The sequence below is a fragment of the Tamandua tetradactyla genome, chromosome 5, assembly GCF_023851605.1.
Source record: "Tamandua tetradactyla isolate mTamTet1 chromosome 5, mTamTet1.pri, whole genome shotgun sequence".
Classification (NCBI taxonomy): domain Eukaryota; kingdom Metazoa; phylum Chordata; class Mammalia; order Pilosa; family Myrmecophagidae; genus Tamandua; species Tamandua tetradactyla.
In genome coordinates, this window is record NC_135331.1 from 106,552,276 (window position 1) to 106,569,603 (window position 17,328).

Sequence of the window (17,328 nt, forward strand, 5' to 3'; positions counted from 1 at the left end):
TTATACATTCATAGTTTCCTTCATACATATCTTGTACTCCAAAAAGATTTTAAGACACAGGAGGACAAAGATCTCACCTCCTGTTTCATAAACCTTCACAAAAACACATAGTACTAGATATTTGTCTAAGGTCATCCTACATCCCGACCCGTATATTTACTGTGTCCAAGTACATGTAGTCCTCCTGTGCTTCATTCATATTCATTTCCAAAGCTTTCTCAAAAACAGCATCATCTCCTGGTTGGAATTCAGAATTCTCTCTTCCATCCATCTCACTAACTTTCAACTCCTTACACTTTTGTTTCCCCTCAGTAATAGAGTAGTAATTATTTTCCTAATATTCAGGTACTTACTTTTTATTTGCCTTTACATTAAACATTATATTTTCTTTATGCAGTAATATACTTTCTAGTGCTTCTGTGTGAGGATGTACAATTATATTTCATTTTTAATAGGGTCAAATTTTTTTTTCATCAGAGATATATCCTGATCGATATGATGCATTGGGTTTTCACAAAATATTTTGAAAGCTTTCCAAGGTTTTCTTCACGCTATTAAAAGTCTTGTAAACATTTTTGTACTCAGTTGGATTAATAACACTCAAAAATACTGCTCGTAAGATTTTGCATGTGACCTGTAAGAGCTTGACTGATACAAATGGAAGACGGAATCAAAGATAAAAAAAGACATTTAATACTAATTTATTAGGAAAATATAATATTCTTTAAGACAAAATTTGACTCTGGTTTCTTCTGCTCTCTAAGAGGCAGTAGTGGTAGGTGAAATAATTACTCAAAGTAAAAGATATTAGATGTCACACCCTTCTGTTTACAGAGACAGCACAGTGAGAGACCATAATCAAGAATTGAATAATTTTTCTTTGTATGCTATATGGTAGGGGTCACATTTCATTTTTCTCCATGTGCCCATCCCATTACCAAAGCACCATTTGTTAATTTTTTTTTTTTTTTTTTTATTTGATGGGGAGAAGTACACAGGCTGGAAATCGAACCCAGGTCTTCTGCATGGCAGGTAAGAATTCTACTGAATTACTCTTGTGTCCCCTAAGAATTGAATAATTTTTAAAGATATGTTTTTGTTGTTGTTTTCTTTTGTTGTGAGACTGTTTATTATCTATGTCATTTTTTAACACGAATAAAATTTAGAGACAGAATTTCTGGTCATGCAGCATAAGCCCTGACCAAGAAGAAGGTAAAGTTAGTTCAGGTTCAAGTCTACTGTACGCTCACCCAAATTCCCTTCTCTAGGCAGAGTACCCATTGATACCAACTGTTAGGGAACCCGTGCTTTGGGAGGGAAGGGGCTCACGTTTCTTCCAGGACACATGTGGCTGGACGTGTTGATTCAGGAAAGCAACAGGTACTTAGGAGTGGAGGTAACTGCCACCTTATTTCACAGGGAAAATTTCACCCAAAGAGTAGTTGACTCAGGTTCACTCATTCACTCACCATTCAGCTCATCTGTTTTCCATTGTTATTTTTTTATTCAGAATTACTCTTTATATCCCTGTTGAAAAAAATTCCCTGCCTAAATGCATCCATATTTCACCTTTATTAAGCTTTAATTCCCTATCATAATGCTTTGTAGTCAACCAGTCTTTTTAAATTATTATTTTATAAATGCAATTTTAAAACATATTTACATACCATATACTCCATCCAAAGTATACAAGCAATGGCTCATACTATCATCATACAATTATGCATTCATCACCACAATCAATTTTAGGATATCTTCATTACTCCAAAAACAGAAGTAAAAATAAAAAAAGAAAACCCAGAAGATCCCATACCTCTTCCCCCCGTTATTATTATTTTAACAATTTTATTCACATACTATACAACACACCCTAACTGTATAATTAATGGCTCTTGTCAACCACTCTTCTCGATCATTAGCCCAACTAACTTGGCTCTAACTGCTCTTCTTCACAATCCCCTTTTGAAGTGAGGAAGGAGGAAAGAGTAACGCATCAAATTTGACTCTTATTTTTTTTAATTTGTTTTCTTCAAGGAATCAGAGGAGTACTTATTCTAATTTCACTGAAGGTGAAGCCAGTTTAGGAATTCACAAAGACTGTTAATCATCTGCAAACATAAACTGAATAAGCGCAGAGGCTGAAATCAGGTCTGGAGAATAGCAGGCATATCCACATAGCTAGAAATATAGGAACATGAGCCCAGGCTGCATGATGATTACACAGCACAAGGATTTCAGCAGGAGGACAAGCATGGTTAGGTTTAAAGTTATTGACAGATACTAATGCCACTGAGATAGACACATTTCAAGACAAAAATACTGCTAAGGGAGGAGCTAACTTCTGAATAAAGATGAGATGGTTACACAGGAATTAAGAAAAAACTCAATTATCAACAGGGAATGCCCTCTGGATTAAAAAATATGGATCCTTCTGCCAGAGCTCCTCCTGCATCTCATTCTATGAAGCTGAACTCTGCTCTTGCCAAGACTTACTTGATAAGCCCTGTTTCTGTTTTATTTATAGTTCTTCCTCAATTTATCTCTCTTTCATGGAGTTTGTTATAAGCAGCAAGAAGAAATCAAGTCAGACTTTTGATGGTTTGCCTGGAAATCTTTTTAAAAAATTGATTGCTTACATATTTACTATCCACATAACCACAAGACACAATTTTGCTAAGCATTTGACCATTACATAGCAAACAGATCTTCCTTCCCCCCATTTCTAATACTTGAAATGTACTAGAGTATTTCATTTCCTTTTGAGCTGTCACTAGCAGTCATCAGTGTATATATTCTACCAGTAGTCTGTTAAAGGGAATCTTGGCTTTTTCTTACTCCCCCAAATTCTTCCAGCCTGTCACTCCCTGATTCCATAGCCACTACCTCATTTAGGTGTGTGCTATGGCAGCATCACAGTTCCAGGTGCCAGAATCTGTATTAGTTTCTATTACTGTGTAACCAATTACCACAAACTTAATGGCTTAAAACAACACCAATTTATTAGTTATACTTCTATACATCAGAAGACTGGTACAACATGGAAGGGTCTTCTGCTTCAAATATCACAAGGCTGAAATCAAGGTATTGGCTAGATTGAATTCTTACCTTGAATTCTAATCCACTACCAAGCTTCTTATTTGCCATTGGCAAATTTCAGTTCCTGGTGCTTTTAGGACTGAGATCTCTATTGCCTTGATGGCTTTCTCTGGGGGCCACCTTCAGCTCTTAGGAGAAACCCACCATCTCAGTTTACCAAGCTGCTGTGACAAATATAAACTGGTTGGCTTAACCAACAAGAATTTATTACCTCATGGTTTTGAAGGCTAGAAGTCCAAAATCAAGGCCTTGATAGGTCATACTTTCTCTATAAGTCTACAGTGTTCTGTTTGTATTTTACCAGCAATACCTGGGGTTCCTGTTTTATAGCCATGCCTTTATCACAGGTGGCCTGCCTTATTCTCTGACTGCTTCTGTCTTCTGCATCCAATTTATTTGCTTACAAGGTCTTCAGCTATGTAGACTCAAGCCCACCCTGACTCAAGCTGGCCTTATCTAAACAGGATCTTCAAAGGTCCTATTCACAAACGAGTCCACGCCTTAATAATAATAAGATCTTAAAAGTCCTCACATCCACAGGGCCTAAACAAGTCCTCTGGGGGCATGACCCAATCCCCAACACCCACATTTCTAACCCTGTAGCTCCCTTCATCTTAAAGCCAATAAATACACATCAGTTCCTTCTGATGTGTCAAACCTTTGACTTTATATTCTGTTTGACCTCTAAATCCAGAATGACAGAGTTCATGTCATTAAGTCAGGTCCACCTAGACAATCTCCCTATCTTAAAGTTAAATGATTTGGGACCTTAATTACATCTGCAAAATCATGGTAGAAAAATCCATAATATTTACAGTCCCTGGATTATGCAGGGCATATAAAACACAGGGTAGGGATCTTTGAGGGTTGCTTTAAATTCTGCCAACCAAGCTCACATATCCTAAAATTGGAATTTTACAGAGGAGATTAGTTTAACACCTGTGCAAGGATGACATGCAAAGTAATGAGGTAGCAAATGGTTTTAACACTGGATGCTATCAACATGTAAAGAAGTATTAACCCTGACCCTTATCAAAATCTTCCAAAATATAGAAAAGGAGAGAACACCTCCTAAATCAATTCTATAAGCCGGTATTATTTTGTTACCAAAGTCATACAAACATACCACAAGAAAAGAAAACTATAGGTAAATATATATTGTGAAAATAGGTGCAAACATTCTCAACAAAATAAAAGCCAACTAATACAACAGGATATTAAAAGATTATACACCATGACTGTGTGGGATATACCCCAGGAATGTAAGGGTAGGAAAATCAATAATTCAATACACCATCATTAAAAGAATAAAGGCAAAAAATGCATGATCATCTCAAATGACACATAAAAACTTTTAACAAAATTCAATAGCCTTTAAGTTTTAAAAAAAGAAGAAGAGTTTTTCTACTACCTCAATATGACAAAGGACATTTATGAAAAATCCACAGCTGACATTGAACTGAGTGGTGCAAAGCAGAAAACTTTTGTCCTAAGATCAGGAAAAGCACAATTGCCCATATTCATCACTGCTATCCAACAATGTACTGAAAGTTCTAGCCAGGGCATTTAAGCAAGAACTATAAATAAAAGGCATGAAGATATATAGAAAAATACCAAAGAATCAACAAAAAGTCTAGAGCTAATAAACACATTCAGTAGTTTCAGGCTTCAAGCTCAACAGTTGTGTTTCTGATGAACACCAGCAATGAACAATCTGCAAAGGAAACCCAGAAAGCCATTCCATTTACAACAGAATTCCAAAGAACAAAATACCTAGGAAAAATTTTACCAAGGAGGTGAAAAATTTGCAGTCTGAAACCTACATAATATTTCAGAAAGAAATTAAGAAAGACGTAAAAAACTAGAAAGACATTTTGTATTCATGGATTGGAAGATTTAATACTGTTAGCATGTATATACTACCCAAAGCAATTTGCAGATTCAATGCAATCTGTATTAAAATTCCAGTGGCCTTCTGTTGCAAAATTGGAAAAGCTAATCTTCAAATTCATATCAAATTACAAGGGATCCCAAGCAGTCAAAGAATCTTTAAAAAGAAGAGCGAAGATAAAGGAATCATACTTCCTGATTTTAACACCTACCACAAACTATATTAATCAAAACAATGTGCTACTGGCACAAAGATAGAAATATAGATGAATGGAAGAGAACTGAGAGTCTAGAATCTGCCTACCACAGCAACTCTAATACCACATGACTCCTCTTTAAGTTGGTGCTTCAGCTGCGCCTTTAACAAATTGAAAGACCAGAAGCCTTTGGGTGGTGTTTTGTTTTGTTAAAACTGCCAGAATGCAATATGCCAGAAACGGATTGGCTTTTATGAGGAGATTTATTAGGTTACAAATTCACAGTTCTAAAGCCATGAAAATGTCCAGATTATGACATCAACGAAAGGATATCTTCACTCAAGAAAGGCAGATTTTGTCTGGGGTTTCTCTGTCGCAAGGAAAGGCACATGGTGACATCTGTTGGCCCTGGTTCCTGTGGATCCTTGATGAGCATCTCCTGGGGTGTTTTGTCTGCAGCTCCCTTAAAAGACTCTAGTAAGCTGATTAGGACCCACCTTGAAAGGGCAGGGTCACATCTCCATGGAAACAACGTAATCAAAATGTCCCCAACCACAAGATTGGATTAGATGAACTGGCTCTTCTGGGGTACATAACAGTTTCAAGCCAGCACAGATGATGTAGTACATGATAGGACTAGTGAATTCCATGGTCATGTAAATGTCCCTATACCTCATTTTCATTAAAGCAGATCTCTTGGTCTGAAGTTATATACTATAGGATCCCATGCCAGTGGATCAAGTGCATCATCTGATATTAGAGAGTGGTGCTGGCTGAGATACTACATGCAGCAAAGTTCAACCCCTACACAGAATATTTGTTGATAGCAGTCAAGAAGAATTACTGCCCCCTTTAAGATGGAAGAGGTCAACAAGTCATCAAGCACCTGATTTTTAACTCTAGTGATAGTGCAATGGGAATTCGTTTTCAGCATCAAATGGCTCAAGCAGCAGGGTCACTCTCACTGCAACCTATTCATTCTAAAAACTCCTTTTCCATTTTAAATCTTACTTAAAGCTGGAAGTTTTTTTGTGTGATCTAGTTAATAGGTTGTAACATTATTCCCAAATGTGCTATATGCTGCCTTTTAGAATCCAAGGAAGCTTATTAGGCATTGCAGTTCTTTCTTAGTGGTGAAGGTGTGTGATGCAATAATGTATTCTTATTTGGAGGGAATGTCCTAGCATGTTTGAGATCATTGCATCCCAAAAACTTTCACTCACGTTACAGGTCCTTGAATTCATAGGCTTTAACTCCTATCCATGGAGAACAAGTGTCTTACTAAAGCTTCTGACCTACTTGCCACTTTGTGCTCATCTTCCACCAATATAATTTGTTCAAGACAGTGTTCTAATTCAGATTATCCAGGTCCATATATCCAGGTTACTTCAGATAATATGATAAAGGCAAGAAAGTTCACATTGCCCTGGGATAAGATGATAAATGTATACTGTTGTCTGTCCCTAAGTGAATGCAATCTGTTTCTGATCCTACTTTTTGATAGGAATGAAAAATAATACTTAAGGCCATTTCAGTGGTCACATGCCACATACATGAAGCCATGTTAATTTGCTCTAAACAAAGCTGACATATCAGTTGCACTGCTGGCTACTACTTAATTGACTTTGTGATAGATTCTTCCTGACTTTTGTAATAGCCAGTCAGGCGCATTAAATGGTAACCTATTCATGAACACTATCATCAGGTGCATTAGATCTTTAAGCCTGGTAAATACCTCTGTTATTACTGCCAGGATGTTATATCAATTTTTATCTAACATTTTCACTTTATTCCTTGCTGAGTTTGCAGAAGTTTCAGAATTTTCCATTTGTCCCTCACCACTATAATAATTCTGAAATAACAGGCCAAATGGCCACTGTGACATTTCTGCAAATTGCCAAGCCAATTATACATATAGAACCTGCCTATTTGACCACCAGGAGGGACCAATGAACTCGTTTTCTCACCGAGCCAAGGACTGCCTTGATAACTAGTCCTCTTTGCCTCTAGGTGAAAATTGGGGTCACGTTGATATTTTGTTTCTCCGGTATTAAATATCAACCCAGATCCTGTGTTCAAAAGTACTCAAAGTGTTTGGGTATTAGCCTTTCCCTAGTATACAGTTACCCAAGTAAGTAGCCATGTCCTTTTAGGAAGAGACTTGGGAATAATTACCCTATCTATATACTTGCTGTGATGTTATAGGGATAGTCATCCTAGAGAGCCTGCTTCCTTATCAGTCATTAGTTTCTGGGTCCCAAAACTAAATCAGGTCTGGAAACCAAATGAGAAATTCAATCTTCTTATTGGGTTGACTACCATTAGCCAACTGACCAAAATACTTCATTTCTTTTGAATGCAGAGACTTAGCAATACCCTTGCTGGCTGCCCATTTAACCTACTTCTGTGGATAAAATGTTCTATAAGCTATTTCCATAACTCTTTGTGGGTAAGCCCCTGAGTTGACTCTTTGATATTGCTAATCTTTACAATATTTAAACCTGCCTTGTTTCTTTGGTTAAACACCACCATCTGCCTTCTGTTATTTTTAGTATTCTATAATACTCATTGCAATGAAAGAGCCTCTTTATATAACAACTTCTTTTGCCATAAGCCCTATCCTACAAATGACAGCCACGAGGGAACTTCTTAGATATTCCAATTTCTTTCTCACACCAGGGCTTTGTTAAATGCCCTTTTAACAAATGGAGTGTCCTCCAGGAACTCTTAGAAAGTGAAACATGGGAGGATTACTGGAATTCCCCATATTATTGTCATAACTAAAACCCAGGACTAAAGCTATAACTTATATTTCAAGATCTTGTCCCCTCCCATAACTAAGTTTTTCCAGAGCTTGCTTTATAGGCAAACTTAGTCTCAGGCTATAAACTGGAGCATGTGCAGAGACACAAATTATTGTCCATCAGTTGACCCCTGAGGAACTAAAAACAAAAATTACCTTCCCTGGAACCAAGATTATGAAGATGAGGGGAGATGGAAAGCAAATAAAATATGAGGGGTCCCTCAATAAGGACGAACAGTCCAAGGGCACATTACTACAATAGATGGACGATTCTATAAATAACTAGTCTGAATATGCCAACCCAAATCCCACCATTATCTCCACCTCCCTTTGTTTCCATCCCATAAAATTCTTAGATCAGGGGGACAGGTTTGAGCTTGCCTCCTTTCTCCTTGCCAAATGACCTCATAATGAACCTTTCTTTTCTCAAAATCCTGATGTCACAGTTTTGGGCTCTGTGCTCATCAGGCACTAAACCCCTTGATCTGCAACAGTTATTTTGGTCTAATGTTGTATTCCAATCTGACATGACAAATTCTCTGAGTCTTTTAACACCTTATTTTATTATCTACCATGGTAGCTCTCTCATTGCTACTTAACTTAATTGCTTTCCCAATGTTTCTAAAAAACATCTTAGGAGTGGGTTAGAGTAATTTGGGGCACCCTTATAGTGTTAATTTCTATAATGTGAGAGGGTGACTTCACATCATTAATATCTCCCTTGTCTATCTTTATATTGAAGGGCATAAACATAAACACACTCATGATTAAGCCCTATCAGTACAAATTCTGGATCCTTCCAAAATATGTGGTTTACATCTCATAGCTCCTATATGATATAAACTCTTTATTGTTTTAGAATACCCCACACTTCCTCATTCTGTTCAGGTTGCAGCTTACCCAAAGTTATTCATTTTGTGACCAAGAGGGAAGGTGAGGTAGATCTGAAGGAGACATACATTGTCTAGCAAGGCAGAAATTTCTGCATGTAATCAGGCAAAGATGATACACAGGCCTATAATGTCAATGAAAAGCCCAATTTCTGAAAGTACAGAAGGTCATGATGATGTTGGTGTCATTATCCCATGTCTCAGCATTCCACATCTTCTTAAACACCTCAAGAGTGCCACTACTCTTAGAATTAAGTACTAGGCCACATCTTCATCTTCTACCTCCTGTTTGCAGGAGATGAATGTATCTTTATATGTTGTCTATGACAACACCCCATCTTTAAATTTTAATTATGTATCCTGAAACTCTTCATTGTAAGTCTTCAATATTTCAAATGTTCCCATTTTATACTCTTTATCATCAAAGTCCCCCTCGTATTTGTCCCAAATTTGGCTTATTTCACTTGTCAGTTTATTTTCTTCTATTCAGTATATCAACCCATTTAATCTCCAGCTGAAGGTTTAATTTTTCAGCACTACCACCTGCAATTAACTATTCATGATTCCCCTATTATCAGTGATGGGGTTCTTATTGCTGGTGAGCTGGTGGTTGCAAAAATCATATTTTCAGTTCTGGGAGATGGTGGAATAGGACAGGTCGAGTTCAACCCTGCTCCAAGGAATAGCTAGAGAAGTGACAGAAAAACCACTGGGACAGTGATTCCTTTAGGGTGTAAGTGACCTGGGAGTATCTTCCACTCCACATAGGGAGGCCCTAGTTGCAAAAGCTGAAGAATTGAGATGCAGAAAACCAGAGATCATCCAGCTAGTGCAAACAGCCTAATGTACCCCTTTCCAAATGGAGACCTGGAGCTCGCAGGAGTGCAAAGACAGTGAGATGGGGACAAGGAAGTAAGCCAAGCCTCATTTCTTAAATGCCCAACACCCACACACACACAGGCCCTGTCTCGTGACCCATGACTCCACCCACAGCCCATGAACATGAATCCCATCACCTGCCACCGCCACCAGGCTCCTACCACCCCCCTGACCACACTTCCCCATGCATCCATGCCAAACTCCTGCCCAAGCCAAATCCACCTCTTCCACATCAGCGCATACTCTTGCCCCGCCCCTCCAGAGACCTATGCACCCATGCCCAGACCCTTCATCCCCACATCCCCCTCCCTGACCCCTACAAGTGGTCACCCACACATCCAGCTGCAGATGTCCGCCTTCATACCTGGGCCACCCCCACTTCATACCATCACATAATCACACCCTGCACCCCATCAGCTCTGCACACATGTACATCGGCATCTGGCCCCCTTGAGACGCACACACACACACCTGCAAAGCACACATGCAACCCCACCCCACTGACCCCAAGCGCTACATACACACACACCAGGGCCCTGCCACTCAGACCCAGTACATGCACAGCCACATCCTCCCTACTGGGCACCCACTCATCCATTCACCAACTTCTTGACCTCTGCACTCTATCCCTGCCCTGCACATGTACAAACCTTTGCCCAAGTGCCCTGCTCCCACACCTGGCAGGTGCTCATATGCACATCTGTGCCACATAACCCCTAACCACTCATGCATGGACTCTTGCTCCACCACCCTGCACCTGCACAACCATGCAAGGGTCTTACCCACCAACATCACCTGCCCCTGGACCATGTACAGCAATCCCTGCAACCTGTGCCCCACCCAAGCTCAATCACTCATCCACATCCCAACCCCCTTGGACCCCTCCCCTGTGCAAGGACACACCTACACCAGGCCCTCCCTGTGACTCCACCTCTGTGGCCCATACCCCAAACCCTGATACCAATGATCCCGATGCTCCAAGTACCCACCCAATATCCTGCCTGGGCACCAGTCCCTATCCATCCACACAGTCGCCCCCATCCATCTCCTGCCATGCCCTACCTCTGTGCCCCCATGCTGAAACCTGTTCCTGCTCTCCTAGGCCTGCCTGAGCTGCACTCTATCCCCACAGCCCCTGAATCACACCTTCACACCTCTGTGACCAACACCCCATGCTCACAGGCACCAACATAGCATCCCCAACCTGTGCCTATGCATGTACTGCAACAGGTCACCACACTGTGGTTCCGTGTTCCATGCCCCCCATCCTGCACATACAAAGTTTTGACTACTGAAGTAAATCAACTTCCAAAGTAAACCTATCAAGATATTTACATGCCTCAAAGGCAACATTAGATCACTAAACATATGAAGATGCAGACAGATATAGTCCAACCTAGTGACCAAATTAAAACTGAAAGAGATGCAGACCTTGGAACAAATAATCAAATATGTTCATATAACTCTACTAAATAAAATCAATGGGTCAGCTAATGACATAAAAGAGATCAAGAAGACACTAGAAGAGCATAAAGAGGAATCTGAAAGAATAAATAGAAAAATGGCAGATATCATAGAGATTAAAAGATATAGTAGAACAAATAAAAATATAATAGAGACACACAGCAGCAGATCTGAAGAGTCAGAAGAAAGAAAAAGTGAACTGGAGGACAGGACAACTGGTTTTGAACACACAAAAGAGTAAATGGCAAAAAAGATGGAAAAATTTGAATTGCATCTCAGGGAAATGATGAACAAAACAAAACACACATATATAAGAATCATTGGTGTCCGAGGAGGAGATGAGTTAGGGCTAGGAAGATTAGCTGAGGATATATAATGGGGGAAAACATCCCAACCCTTATAAAAGACATAAATATGCAAATCAAAGAAGCCCAATGAACTCGAAATAGAAGAAATCCAAATATGGCTACCCCAAGACACATACTAGTGAGTCATTCAAATATTGAAGAGAAGTAGAAAATTCTGAAAGCAGCAAGAGAAAAATAATCTATGACATACAAGGGAAACTACATAAGACAGTTTGGACTACTCAACTGGCAGTATGGAGGCTAGAAGGAAGAAGTGTGATATATTTAAGATCCGGAAAGAAAAAGATTTCCACCCAAGAATTCTGTATCCAGCCAACTTGTCCTTCAAAAATGAGGGAGAAGAGGTACAAGGGTAGTTCAGTGGTAGAATGCTTGCCTTCCATGCAGGAGAACCAGGTTCAATTCCTGGCCCATACTATTTCCCAAAAACAAACAAAGAAAGAAACAAAATCTAAAGAAACAACAAAAAATTCAACAAATGGTGCTGCAATCATGGAAAAATAATGAAATGTGACCTATGCCATACAGCACACACACAAAAAAAATGTGAGGGAGAGATTAAAATGTTCACAGGCAAACAAATGCTGAGAAAACTGTCAACAAGAGATTGACAGACTCTACATGAAATAATAAAGTTCTGCCAGGTGGAAAAAAAGACAGAAGAGGAAAGCCTGGAGAGGGCACAGAACTGAAGAGTACCAGTAAGGGTAACTTAAAGGATAAAAAGGAAAAGAGGGAAAATAACTTATAGATATGACAAATAAAATCCAAAGGATAAGATGGTGGATTCAAGAAATGTTTTTGCAGTAATAGCTTAGAATACTAATGGACTAAACTTACCAATTAAAAGATACAGATTGGCGGAATGGATTAAGAAATATAACCCAGCTATATGTGCTCACAAGAGACTCATCTTCGACACAAGGATACAAATAGACTGAAAGTGGAGGGATGGAAAATAGATTCTACGTAAGCTGCAACCAAAAGAAAGCAGAAGTAGCTATACTAATAACAGACAAAATAGACTTTAAGTGCAAAGACATCATAAGAGACGAGGAAGGACACTACACATTGATAAAAGGTACAATTCACTAAGAAAAAATAGCATTCATAAATGTTTATGCTCCCAATCAAGAAGCTCCAAAGTATATGAGACAAACACTGGCAAACCTGAAGGGAGTGTGATAGATGTTTCAACAATAATAAAAGGAGACTTCAATATACCAATCTCTTCTATAAATAGAACAACCAGACAGAGGATCAACAAGGAAATAGAGAACTTAAAAAAATTGATAAATAAATTAGACCTAACAGACATATATAGATTGTTACACCCCAAAACACCAGAATATGCATTCTCCTCTGCTCATAGAATATTCTCCAAGATAGATCAAATGCTGGGCCACAAGATGGGTCTTTATAAATTTAAAAACACTGAAATTATTCAAAGTACTCTCTTTGATCACAATGGAATGAAACTGGAAATCAATAACCACCAAAGAATGGGAACTTTTACAAATATATGGATGTTCAATAACACAATTATAAAAGTGGGTCAAAGAAGAAATTGCTAGAGAGAAACAGGTAGCCATCTCAGAAGAATGAAAATGAGAATACAACATATCAAAACTTATGGAATGTGGCAAAGGCTGTGCTGAGAGGGAAATTTATTGCCCTAAATTCTTAAAAAAGAAGAAAGAGCAAAAAATGAGGAATTAACTGCTCATCTTGAGGAACATGAGAAAGAACAGCAAATGAACCCCAAAGCAAATATAAGAGGAATAACAAAGATTTAAGCAGAGTTAAATTAGAGAAAAAAGAAAAATAGGAAGAATCAATAAAACCAAAAGTTGGTTCTTTAAGAAAAGCAATAAAATTGACAGACCACTAGCAAGGCTGAAAAAGAATAAAAGAGAGAAGTTGCAAATAAAATCAGAAATGAGAGGGAATCATGACCACAGACCCTGAAGAAATTTAAAAAAAAAAAAAAAAAAACATGAGGATACTATGAACAACTATATGCCAACAAACAAGACAACTTAGAAGAAATGGACAAATTCATACAAATACAAGAACAGGTTACACTGACTAACGAAGAAATAGAAGATCTCAACAAACCAATTACAAGTAAAGAGATTCAATCAGTCATCGAAAAACTTCCTACAAAGAAAAGCTCAAGGCCAGATGGCTTCACAGGGGAATTTTATCAAACATTCCAAAAAGAACTAATACCAATCCTGTTCAAAGTTTATCAAAAAATTGAGGAAAAAGTAATACTACTTAGCTCATTTAATGAAGTTAACATCAGTTTAATACCAAAACTGGGTAAAGATGTTATAAGAAAGGAAAACTACAGGCCAATCCCCTTAATAAACATAGATGCAAAAATTTTCAATAAAGTTCTAGCAAATCAAATCCAACACCACATTAAAACAACTGTACACCATGACCAAATAAGGTTTATACTAGGAATGCAAGGATGGTTCAACAAAAGAAAATAAATTAATGTAACATAGCACATAAGCAAATTGAAAGGGGAAAAAACCCCACGATCATCTCAATTGATACTGAAAAAACATTTGACAAAATTCAGCATCCTTTTCTGTTAAAGGGCTTATGTGGAAAACCCATGGTCAGTATCGTACTCAATGGAGAGAGACTGAAAGCTTCCCCTTCAGATTGGGAACAAATGAAGGATGCCCCCTGTTACCATTATTATTCAACATTGTACTAGAGGTTCTAGCTAGAGCAATCAGACAGGAAAGGCAAATAAAAGGAGCCCCAATTGGAAAGGAAGAAGTAAAACTAATTATTTGCAGTTGACATGATGGTATCCTTGGAAAATACTGAGATATCTATAATGAAGTTATTTAAGTTAATAAATTCAGCAAGGTAGCAGGATATAAAATTAATGTTCAAAATTCAGTAATGTTTCTATACACAAGCAAGGACCTTACTGAGGAGTCAATTAAGGAAAAAAGCCCATTCAAAATAACAACTAAATGAATCAAATATCTAGAAATGAACTTAACTAGAGATGTAAAGGACTTGTACACAGAAAACTACATAATATTGCTAAAAGAAATCTAAGAAGATCTAAATAGGTGGAAAGACATTCCCCACTCATGGACAGGAAGGTTAAATGTAGTTGTAATGTCAATTTTACCCAAACTGACCTACAGATTCAACACAGTACCAATCAAAATTCCAACAAACTACTCTGAAGACTTAAAAAAGCTAATTACCAAACTCAAAATGGAATGAGACCCTGAATAGCTAAAAGCATCCTAAAAAAGAAAGAAAAAGAAACAGTTTAAGAAAATTTTAAGAAAATCTTAACAGTTGCTAGATTTTTAAACTTATTTTAAACCCATAGTGGTCAAAACAGCATGGCACAAAGATAGAAATATTGGCCAATGGAACTGAATTGAGAGCACAGAAATAGACCACCAAATTTATGGTCAACTGATCTTTGACAAGGCCTCTAAATCCACTGAACTTGGACAAAATAGTCTTTTCAGTAAATAGGCATGGGAGAACTGGGTATCAATAGCCAAAAGAATAAAAGAGGACCCTTACATTACACACCCTGTATAAAAATTAACTCAATGTGGATCAACACCTAAATATAAGAACCAATATTATAAAGATCCTCGAAGTAAATGGAGGGAAACATCATCAAGACCTAGTAATAAGAGGTAGCTTCCTAAACTTTACACCCAAAGCACAGCAACAACAACAACAAAAAGGACAAATGGAAACTCCTTAAAATCAAATGCTTTTGTGCCTCAAAAGACTTTGTCAAAATGGTGAAAAGACAGCCAACTCAATGGGAGAAAATGTTCTGGAAATCACACTGTGGATAATGGCTTAATATCCTGTATACATAAAGAAATCATACAACTCCTCAACAAAACAAACACAACTATAAAATGGGCTAAAGATATGAATAGACATCTTTCCAAAGAGCAAATACAGATAGCTACGAAGCATATGAAGAGATGCTCATTTTCATTAGCTACAAAGGAAATGAAGATCAAGACTACAATGAGATACTACCTCATACCTATAAGAATGGCTGTTATTAAACAAATAGGAAACTACAAATGTTGGAGAGGGTGTGGAGAATTTGGGACACTTATGCACTACTGGTGTGAGTATATAGTGGTTCAGCCACTATGGAAGATAGTCTTGTGGTTCCTCAGAAAACAAATATTGAGTTGCCCTATGACCTGGCAATACCACTACTTGGTATATCCCCAGAAGAACTCAAAGCAGTGATACAAACAGAAATTTTTACACTGATGTTCATAGCAGCCTTATTCACAATAACCAAAAGATGGAAACAATCCAAGTGCTCATCGTGGATTTACATAATATGGTATATACATATGATGGAATATTATGCAGCCATAAGATGAACTGATGTCCTGAACCACATGACAAATAAATGAGCCTTGAGGATATAATGCTGAGTGAAATGAGCCAGACACAAAAGGATAGACACTATATGATTCCACTTTTATGACTAAGGTAAAGGTAAAATCAGAAGCTTATAATACAGAATATAGGGGACCTAGAGATACATGGAAGCTAGAACAGTTAGCTAATGAGATTGAACTTAAATGTAAGAGAATAGATAGAAGTGAAGGTGGGTGACTAATGGGTCTATACTGAAGTTGAACATGATTGAAAGGGTTGTATAGACCCATGTGTCCCACCAATTAACACTACAAGTATATATAAGTTTTTTTATGAACTACTGTAAAGGTATGAATCTTGTACAAAGAGTGTATAATTTCGAGGTATAGGAGAAAAGCTGTGATAGCATACTCTGGGCTATATTTAACAGGAAAACATCAACAGTACCACATCAACACCAGGGGTAAATAATAGGGGAAGAGACAAAATTTAAAGGGACAGTTGGATATTCTATTTGGTGAGGGTGTGTTTATTGGTTATCTTTCTCTTGAGACATTTAGTCTCTTAACAATGAAATTCTGTAAAATTGAGAGTGTTGATAGATATTGACTTTGGACATTATATATATGATGCCCAATAAATGGAGGTGGCTGAAGGATACACTGACTGAGAGGTAGATTGGTGAACTATGGAATCTACATATAATTATTGTGCTGCTCCCAAAAGGAATGAAATTGTGAGGCATGCAACCTTGCGAATGACCCTGTGGGGCATTTGGTGAGGCAAAATAAGACAGAAACAAAAGAGCTAATATCGTATGGTCTCATTTAGAAAATATTTATAAGTAAACAGGGGCCTAGATTATAAGCTCTTATAACAGTCACATTTAGTCCAGAGTGGTAATTGTTATATCTGGATTTTGAGAGGTTGCCTTAGGTATGTATAACTTGGTATTTAGAGATCAGAATGAAGCTGATCAGGTTCAGATTAATACCTTAATCCAGAATATAGGGGTAAGGAAGACATTGTATTTTAGAACTTCATTTATTCTTTGAGACCAAAGGAAGAAAGGTTTATTTTTTCCAAAGCCTAAATTTTCTGTAGCATATAATCTAACTCAATCTGTCTGAATATACCATCTAAACAACCCAAACACAGAGAGCCCAGAATAAGAAAGAGGGCCTTTAAAACTGTATAACTTAATGCAATGCCTAGATACATCCCACAGTATTTTTTTTTTTTTTTTTTTGGCATGGGCAGGCTCTGGGAATCAAGCCTGGGTCTCTGGCATGACAGGGAAGAATTCTGCCACTAAGCCA

The 17,328-nt window shown here is 37.8% G+C and overlaps 1 long non-coding RNA gene and 1 other non-coding gene across 3 annotated transcripts in view; one reads left to right on the forward strand and one right to left on the reverse strand.

The window, feature by feature from the left end:
* The window catches only part of LOC143684756 (uncharacterized), a 588,096-nt gene that overhangs the window by 30,711 nt on the left and 540,057 nt on the right, over window positions 1–17,328 (reverse strand). The gene's annotated exons all lie outside the window — the stretch shown is intronic.
* On the forward strand, window positions 3,978–4,080 carry LOC143685415 (U6 spliceosomal RNA). Its single transcript, XR_013176645.1, has one exon. It is a non-coding gene; the product is annotated as a U6 spliceosomal RNA (small nuclear RNA).